At 41.4% G+C, this 9,940-nt stretch overlaps 1 long non-coding RNA gene across 2 annotated transcripts in view; it reads left to right on the forward strand.

Annotated features, from left to right (window-relative positions):
- Nucleotides 1-9,670, forward strand: part of LOC125019305 — a 275,637-nt gene extending 265,967 nt beyond the window's left edge. For both annotated transcript variants that reach the window (XR_007114052.1, XR_007114054.1), the window contains one exon: nt 7,485-9,670. This is a non-coding gene — a long non-coding RNA (uncharacterized LOC125019305). The remainder of the gene's footprint in view (nt 1-7,484) is intronic.
- The last annotated feature ends 270 nt before the right edge of the window (nt 9,671-9,940 follow it).

Here is a 9,940-nt window from a genome sequence, read left to right on the forward strand (position 1 = left end):
TTCATGAGTGTTGTGTAGCTTTTGAGTGTGAACCAATGTGTACGTTAAAGAGTATGTACACGAAGGTAATACGTGTCTCTGTTTGTCTGTATTTCTACACACACACACACACACGCAGTGGATGACATTGTACCCCCTGACTCTGTGTGTGCTGTGTATTTTAAGCTCGTGTCCACGTGAACTTGTGTTTTTGTGTGGCTTGTGGCTTAAAAGGGCCCTGGCGTACTTAAAGGTGCATTACAGGTCTCAGGCTAATCCACAGTGATAGCTAAAGTGCTCTGTGTCGACCACAGGAGACCGCGTGTGTGAGTGTATTTTTATTTTTTGGAGGGGGGGCAGTGGCGGACAGAGGAGACAGAATAAGATGTGGCCACCATACACATTATTCGGCATAAATTTTGTATTGGCCCACCAGTCTTCACATGTACATAGGATGGAGAGAGACATGGAGGCTGAGTTCACGGGAGGACTGAGCCAGGGAGGGAGGGATGGACATTACAGGGAGGGGACGTTTAGTTTGAGACGGAAGGGGAAAAGGGGAATAGGTTACAGAGAATGTGATACGGTTGCAGGACAAGAGGTGAGATGGCTAAGAAGACGGTGGATGATAGAGGGTCAGTAAGAGAGAGTCCATAGAGGATGTTTTCTTTTCCTCCTCCCTCCAGCTCAGATTTATTTCGTGTGTCTCTTGTAAACTCTACACGGACACACACCTTCAGATGGTGTCTTGGCAAAGTGTGTGCTTGCTCAGATGATCCTCGTATGTACAGTATATTTGCCTTTGACTATGGGATGTTTGCAGTTTGAGCTTGTGTACTACACACAGAATTTGGCTGGAAAATATACATGCATTTGCACATCTATATACAAATACCGTGTCTGTAAATTTCAGTGCTGTCAAACGATTAAAAGTTTTAATCAGATTAATCACAGTGTTGCTGTGGATTAATTTTGATTAATCGCGATTAAGTATCATTAGTTTTTAATCTGTTAATTTCAATTCGTTTTGCACGAGTAAACAGACTCAAGAAAGAAGGGAATTCAACAGTTTCAACAAAACAACTTGAAACAAGTCAACATTTTTTAAGCCGACGTTTATCCACATTAACGTGTCCCTGTTGCTACTAAGACAAACTAACTTATTTGCAATGCCCAACGAGAGGAGAGCGGAACGCTTTTTGTTTACAACGTTGCTGTAACTGAGAACAGTGTCCTACACGGAACAGTGGTTACAGGAGTGGACACATACTTGCAGCCAGCATTGTCAGTTTGTCTTCTTTGTCTTGGTTTGTCTCAAACTGGGCGATGCGTTAGACCAAGTGCTAGCAGAATCCCAGACTAACGTATGCTTCATGTAAATGTGCTATTTTAAGCTGGAAGTGCTTCGAAGAAAAGAAAACTTCTTCGTGCAGATTGTGACTATACTTTATGTGGCTTTATGTGTGTTCCGTCTTTTTTTTTTTTTTTTTTTTTTTGCACTTACAAACTCTCGTCTTTATGGTTTGATTCTGCTGCTTGTCACTACCAAATCAACTGCATATTTGTTCATTGTCACAGTAACTCTACTTGGACAAACTAAGTTCAGAGTCATTCTGCTGCAGATGCTTCATTGGGTTAAAACTTTTAATCTGATTAATCATGACGCTGAGATTAATACGTGTTAATATGCATTTATTTTAATCTTACTTTCTAAGACTGATGTTTTTCTCCATGAGCTGTCACATAAGTTTAGTCATCTCGGTGTTGAAAGTGTAAAATGTTTGAACATGTTTTGAGTTTCCTGTCTTATAATGTGAAGTTCCTTGGGTTCATATTTTGTGTCCCCATGTTTTTGTCTCCTTGCCTTGTCTTCTCCAAGTCATGATTTATGTCACAATGCCACATTTTTGACCTCAAGCCATGTTTCTGCGTTGGTGTGTGATGTTTGAGTTTTGGATTTCCTGCCATTCGCAGAGCTTTGTGTCAGTAAAACCCTTTTTGTACCTCGGCCTCATCGCACTTCTGTCCTGCACTTGTATCCAACGATAAAACCAAGCAGCCCCTGACTATATCATGAGCAGCCTGGATTCAAATTTGTATATGACATGCAGCACATTGTTCATATAATTTCAGCACCAAAAGTTATTGAGCTTAATAAATTTTAGCTATGAATTAGCTATGAAATTAAAACTGTTAGCTCCATAATTTGCACATTTAAGGAGCTAAGGCACATCAGAACTTACTAAGACAATCTGCGCTAAACGGAATATCAATGGTTTAAGGTGGAAGTATTTGCACAATAAAGCCAATTACCTTTTGAGTTAAACACTTTTCATTGTACTTTTGTATTTGCAACATACACTGATCAGGCATAACATTATGACCACCTTCCCAATATTGTGCCTCCATTGTGCCTCCAAATCGGTTGTGACTCAGAGAATATATATGGGCCTTCTGAGGGTGTCCTCTGGTGTCTGGTAACAGAATGCTGTTAGTGGGGGGGTCTTTAAGGGGAGGGCCTCCGTTTTGCTGTGGCTGGCCGGTGTATGTATGTTTTAGAAATTACAGTAGTTTCTGGATAATGCTCATAAATATAAAGATTTATGTGGAAGATTGGTTGAATTTGTTATGTTAGCTCTTTTATATCCACTGAAGACACCATGTTTTCATTTGTCCCAGGCATTTAAATCTCAAAAAACTCTTTGCAATTTACAAAATTATGAATTTAGCCACTTGTTCCTTCCTGGTATTAACATTCATCCTGGATGAAGCAATCACAAGTGGACAGCTCTAAGTACCTCGGTTCACACCTGGCATTATAATGCGCCTCCTCTTCCATCTCAAGTTACCACTTGTGATCTCCTGTCCCTGATCTGTATGCAAATATACAAACATGCCCATAATTTCCATTTGAAAACTAAACTTAAATTCTCTCCTGCATTCTCTTCTAAACAATGTTCACCAGTTCCAATCCTCCTTCTGCCATATGTTCTTCCTGCATTTGTTCGAGCCATTTTATTTTCAGCGCAACTGTAATTATCTTTTCTGTCCCTGTTTTCTTAGTGAAATGTTTCTGTGGAAAGATATGCCATGGTGTAAATATTTGATCATTTGACTCAGGGTAACTTCCGACGCTCACTTGGCTGCACGGTTGCACGGTAAACCGAGGCTGTAGCCCTGTGCATGTCCATGATTTCTGATGAATGTGGCTCCAGTCCAGACATTCTCATTCTTAAAAATTTACATTGAATGTATGAAAATGGAAATTTGTATGTCTGTAGCAGGTATGCATATACAAATGTGTGTGCTGTAAACGTGTATGTTGTATGATTATGTAGGGAATGTGTTTGCATGGGAGAAAATGCAGGGATAATGTTTGCGTGTTTGTGTGTGTGGTTGTGCAGGGACTGGGCTGTGGAGGTTAGCCCAGGCTGCAGCAGTGGTGGAGACCTATTTTAATTCTTAACTAGATGTCCATGATTTATTAATTTGAGTTTGAAATAACAATTACCGTGTCAGAAGGGATCAGGCCAAAGCCTTAATTGCAACGGAAAACACACTTAATATGGAACTTGCCCCGACCACAGCACACGCATGCCATCCCCAACAGGCCCGAGAAGACATCCTCTCTCCTTCTGCATCCGTGACTGTGCATTATACAGTATGTATGGAAATCTGAGCATGAATGTCAATGCTGTCCCTGCACCAAGTCATGCGTTAGTGTATTCGGGGGAGGTCTCATCCTGACACAAGTCTTTAGACCTGGATTTTAAACACGCTAATGCAATTTCACCCATTACCCTGGTTCAAACATCACAATATTTGTCTCTTATGAAACACTGTCACTTTAGGAAAACTGGTTTGGCTGGATAGTTTCGCCATCTTTCACAAACTTTCTGATATTCATCATGGATCAGAAAAAGGCAGAGAACAGACGACACTGATCAGCCTCAACATTTTTTTTGTCCTCTTTCAGTTAGAAATGTGCTGTGTTCCAACAGGTCAACATCATGGAGACATAGTGAATGTTGTAGATGATGTCAAACTCATCAAGAAAAGTAGAAATCTGACTCTTCCTTCAGTATGAAGCGTCTGGGAATTATAATACATCCCAGATTCTGTCTGCAGGTCTCAACAGTAACATCAGATAAAATAAAGGGAGTGAGTAGGGGTCCCTTTCAGGCAAATATTGTATAATCTGTTACCATATTTAATTGTATTTACTAAATTAGCTCAAAGAGTGTCCTGGTTAGGAGACTACCTCCAGCTTTGGTCATACATGTAAGGTCATGAGAAATGTTGTGCATACCCATATTAAATCGTGGTTACTGTGGGCCAGTTGCACAAGCTCCTGTTTTGGAAACCCTGCAACTTGTGTACTCCTGAATTCAAATGCATTCTCCCATCCAAAGGCTAAACTGACTGAAACCATGATACCAAGTCTGCATGCAACAATAACCTGTTTTCTCTGAGTACTCCTGCGAACATATTTAGGTTTTTAGGTCAAAGCCAAATCACCCCTGGCTGACTCTAGGAAGTCTTCCTCCAGAGCATCCGATTTAACATGACTAGATACTTAAGCATGTCACTGTGACACCAAGACCATCTTTGAGTTCCAGTGGCGCAGTTGTTTAGCGTGCAGTAAAATCTAGAGCAATGCTGAGGCTGAGTTCAAGCGGTGTTTGAGAAGGAGCTTTTGGGGATGGTGACATCACTAGTTCACTACCCCCAATGTCCATGATTGAGACATTTTCATCAAGTTTTTTTTTTTAAAAAAAAAAAGCTCCCAAGGCAGCTGCATGGATGCACATTGGTTCAAGTGTGCTTACTTTGAATCAACAAATTCCTTGCGTTTGTGTACACATACACATGACAAATAAAGCTGATTGGATTTTTAACTTTTGATTTGAATTAGTTTGTGGTTTCTTGTTGAGAGTGATGTTTTTCTTTGCATCTTGCTTTATTTCTGAGCAAACACAAAGCAATTATTGTCAGATGGAAATCAGATGCATGGAACAACAAAATTTAAAAAATATATATGTCTTGCATTGTGTTTTCCAGAAGTGTTGGTTGACATGTAGTCGCATATCTCATCACCTCTTACCTACTGCTGTTGGCTAAGCTAGTTAGCTGGTGTCTTCTTGCTGGTTGCTAGTTGCTAGCTGACTGCTAGCCTGCTGGTCGGTTTTTAGTTGGACTGGGATTCTAAATGCGTTTTGCCTCGTATCTTGGCACAAGTGATTGTAACATCTCATCCTCTCATCCATTGACAAGAGAAGTTAACTCTGACCATCTTGGAGTGGCTGTGGCTCAGTAGGTAGAGCAGGTTTGGCCACGAACTAGAGGGTTAGAAGTTTCTTCCTCTGAACTTAGGAGACCTACAAAAAAACTCAAAGCCTGAAACACCAACAGCAAGTACTGAGGTGACAATGGCAAGAGATGCTCTTAACAGGAGGAACCTTTGAGCAGCTTTTATGTATTGCATATTATTCAACTAAACTCTTTACAGAGTGTAACACCACTAAGAGATGAGGAAATGCCTCATTTGGGCCATTTAGTTAGTGCTCTTCTCTACGAGGATTACCCACCATCACTTAGCGGCCCCTTGAACAACAAATTTCCTCGTACAACCTCAGTGCATGGCTGCTAATGGCATGTGTAATGAGGCTGACCTGTGGGGCCCCCCTCCCCCTCCCCCGTCTAATTTGAAGAGCACGTGAAGCGACGCGCCGACTTTAAAAGGTAATCTTTAAAAGCCACGTGAAGCTGGGAGGAAGTTGGTGGGAAGCGCGTGAGAGCGGGGACTTGGAGCCGTGGAGCTTTTTAAAGAGTTGGAGGAGAGCAGCTGCAGTGAGACTTTTCAATGACTTGCTTATGATGTATCATAGGTTTGTATTATCCATACTCTGTCAAAGAGGGCGCGGAGAGGAATGTCTCCACTTTAAATAAAAAAAAAAAAAAAATAGTGTGTGTACATCTCTGCTTGCTTTTCTGTCACTTCACTCGTACTCCACACATACACACTCTGAAACACTCAAATATCCCCCTTCCTTTTCTCATAACTCTCTTTTCTGCCTCTCCTCTGTCTGTACTTCTGAAGGAATTCTCCATCCATCTAATTCCCCTCCTGGTTCTTTTATATTGAGGCTGGGCCCCGCTCGTATTCCATGTCAAAGGCTTTCTCTTTTATTGAACATCAAATCCTCTGTGTCTCGCCTGGCGCTCTCTTCTCCCTGCTCGGTGCCATGCATATTCAGGAGCCGGCGGCCGCGCTAGAAGGCCCGGCTAACCCTCCAAAATCCGCGATTGCTGGCATTAGCGTCGCAATAACGCTACATGAATAGCCAGCACGCTCTATATTTAGGTGTTAAGTCGACCGCGCTGTAGCCAGGATTGAGGGAGCTGGATGTGCATGGGGAGAGTTGTGGTTTCTCTTCTGGCTCTTTAAATTCTCTCTGTGTCCGTTCCTGAGGCCTTCTCCTCACCTGCCTCTGGACCTGGCACTCGGAGTCCAAAAGTTCTAGCAAAGCTTGGGATGTTTTGCTGCAAGAAGTCGCACCACTGTGGCGCCTTGCATACAGATTTGAGCTTTACTACTGACTTGAAGGTAGGGGGAAGACATGATCCCCGCGTTGAAATGAAAAGACGTAGCGGAGAGAATATTGTCATAAAAAAAGTCAGTTGTATCTCTGCGACTTATTTACTTTATAATGTGGTTCAGACTTTTAGTACGGACATGGATGGTGTAAATGCCATGTTTTTATATATATATATATACATGTAAAAATATGTCCCTCTCATCCTCATGGGGTGGTATCTGTCATCCTCAAGCTCGGGTCCTCTACCAGAGGCCTGGGAGTTTGAGGGTCCTGCGCAGTATCTTAGCTGTTAGCTGTCATACACACACACTTACATAAAGGATGCTTCCAAAAATAATGCCACAAGGAAGGAGGGGAAAAAAAAGCTCAGAATAATGAATTTATATAACGATGCATGCATGTATGGAGTGAAATCCAGGCCAAAAGTAAAAGCAAGTGCAGGGAAAGTTTGTTTCAGTTAAAGATTGAGAAGTTTGCATCAGTTCATGTTAAGTTACAACGTTTCAGATCAAAATCTGAGCTGTCATTTTAAAATCTTAACCAAACTTTTGGCCCTGACTTAGCTGCAGGGACACAGGACCCAGGAAGCAATTTGTTCAAGCATCTGCTTTGTTTTTAAATCAGGCAAAATATATCAAATTCTGACAATCCTTCTGACCAAACTAAGTCAGTGCATGAGGGTTTTTCCAGTGCCCTACAGGTGTAAAATGTATAACATAAGTAGTTGTACCATCTCTGGTGTTTGGGATTGTATATAATACTTTCTCACATGTGCGACTCGTCCTCCCGCAGGTCAGCGTCTCTTTATCTCCCCGTGTATTTTACCGTCCCTCTGCTTACTCTGCAACCGTGTCTTGTCAAAATATTGTTGCAGTCTAATCCCACTGTTTTCTGGCCTCCCTTCAGGTCCCATCTCATCTGATGCAAAATGCAGAGAGGAGCAGAAACCAAGGCAGTGAGAGAAGAGCCACGGCACAGGCAAGCTGGACACAACCGTGAATGAGGAGAATCCCACCACAAGTAGACCAAGGAAGGACGGATAAACGGAAACAGTGCAGGGGCTTTTAGTACGGCTGGGAGTGGAACGAATGGGGGAATGGGATTAAGCCAATTTAGCAAGGTGGAGCGAGGGCAGACGGGGGGAGAAGAGATGCACAAAGGTAAAAACAAAATGAAACTGATGGTGAACCCTGAGGGTAAGGAGATTTCAGAGCGATACAGGGAGATGAGATGAGGAGGAGACAACGGTGCAGGAAGTGAGGAATAAGAGGCTATAGGAGAGGAGCAAAATGGATAATCAAGGTGGATGAACGCACTGAGTAACTGAAGGAAGGAAAATGTCTGCAAATATAAATTTGAAGGAAAGCAGCAAGAGGGAGAATTGGGAAAAACTCACTGTGAAAGTATTGGCGTATACAGGACAACTGCTCCTTTTTCTGTTCATCCTGCTACGTTCCAGCTAGATGTCCTAGTGTGTGTCTTTCGCAATGTTGTGATGGCATCCAGCAGCCTGGCATGCCTTTTAAATTCTGCTGAGTAAATAATGCATCCAGCACAGTCCATAATTTATGTAAGTGGACATGCAATCAGTTCAGATTAACGTGCACGAAGGCCAAACACGCACGAGCGTGTGCGAGGGGGAAAAAAAAATGGGATCACTAAAACATGACAGGTCACTGACTTTCTCTCTCGACTGTAGCTCTTTCCCGCTTTGCGCCTCTTGGCTCATGATTTAAGCTCAAGAAATATATATGTGTGTGTGTGTATATATATATATATTAAAAAGAACTGCCCATGTGCATGTCTTACAAAATAAACCCCCTTTTTAATTTCTGTCTTAAGGTAAATGTTGGATTTATTGCATCATGCAGTACATACTTTCCATCTACAAGTCAGAAATAACTCAGCTGCCTCCCAGGTTCATTGTATGTAATAATCTGACAATCTTTACCCCCCTGTGGGATAAAAACTGAATGATTTACTCAGAAGAAACGTGATACATGCAAACATTTAAGAAAACACCTGACCATCTGTAAATACACCAGATTATTCAACATCAAATCATCCTCATTTTTATTTATTTATTTATTTTATTGGTTGCAGACTGAATCTGTGCATGTCAGCACTATTGTATTCTGTTAACACGAGGAACCTGCCGGTCCACCACTCATTTGTTCTGGCACGAACAGTCAGGCTGTAAACACTGCAGGGGCCACTTTAATAGAACAGACTGAATCAGAGTCCAGTGGAAAGAGCTAAATGCAAATAGTAACAAGTCCAATGAAAGCAAGCATGATGTTACTTTTTTCTTAACCTGCATTATTTTAACTGTTCTGTTTATTAGCTTTGTCGCTGCTTTATTGTTTGGGCTTTCCTGAACCTAAATCCAAGCTTATTCTATTACCTCCAGTAGAAATGGAGAGAACCTGAGGGAGATACTGAAACGGCTGAAATGCAAAGAAGAATGTGCAAAATAAAGAATGAGGAAAAGGACCGATTCTGAACACTAAGTATACACTGTCCTATTAGCCTCAGTGTGTATATTGAACCGTCTTCGCCTTTGGTTTCTGTTTCTCTCTGTTTGTTTCTGTTCATTCACATGTTTTCTTGTTCCAAATATACCTGCCCATGTACCCTTGTGTTTTGGTTCAACTCTCCGTGCTTGTTTTCGGAGCTTTCTGAGTTGAATTTTTGGTTGCATCAACCTGTCACACTGCACTCAGTTTATAAACATCGGGAACACAAGCATTTTCTTTTGAAGGGAATGAATATATCAAGCCTCAAATAATTCACATATATCAAAATTAGTATCACGGGAGGTAAAAACAAGGATGGGAATGTTTTAACAATTAAGGAAACTACTGTATGCCACTATGTTGTACAGCTACGCTCAAATAGCTCAAATCTGGTCAACCTAATTTACATCATGTACATTTGTCTAGAAACAAAGGAAAGATTTAAGAATTATCTTTTTAATATGCAGGGGAAAAAAAGGATATTTCATCTTGGTTTGAATTTAGTTTTTGCAGAAACAAAAGGTGTTAGCCTCTCTGCCTTCATCTTAAGTAAAATAAACATTATTTCATCGTATATATATATTTTTTGTGCTTATCCTGTTTGGGTCCCATTACACTTGTAATTGTACTAAGAGATACATGGAAGAATACCACATCAATGAATATGAACCTGCCGTAGCCATGCAGACAGCTGGATGTGACCTCTTGTAAAAGATCAACAGATTACTGGAGGTTAAAGGCTTTTTTCTGCATTTTGTGGATCCCAGGAACCTGAATGAATCCACTGTAGGGACTGTTCTGCTGAGGGTCGGGGTCTTTTTCCAGTCCAGTCATCTCCACAGATTT

Source organism: Mugil cephalus, chromosome 13 (assembly GCF_022458985.1).
Source record: "Mugil cephalus isolate CIBA_MC_2020 chromosome 13, CIBA_Mcephalus_1.1, whole genome shotgun sequence".
NCBI lineage: Eukaryota > Metazoa > Chordata > Actinopteri > Mugiliformes > Mugilidae > Mugil > Mugil cephalus.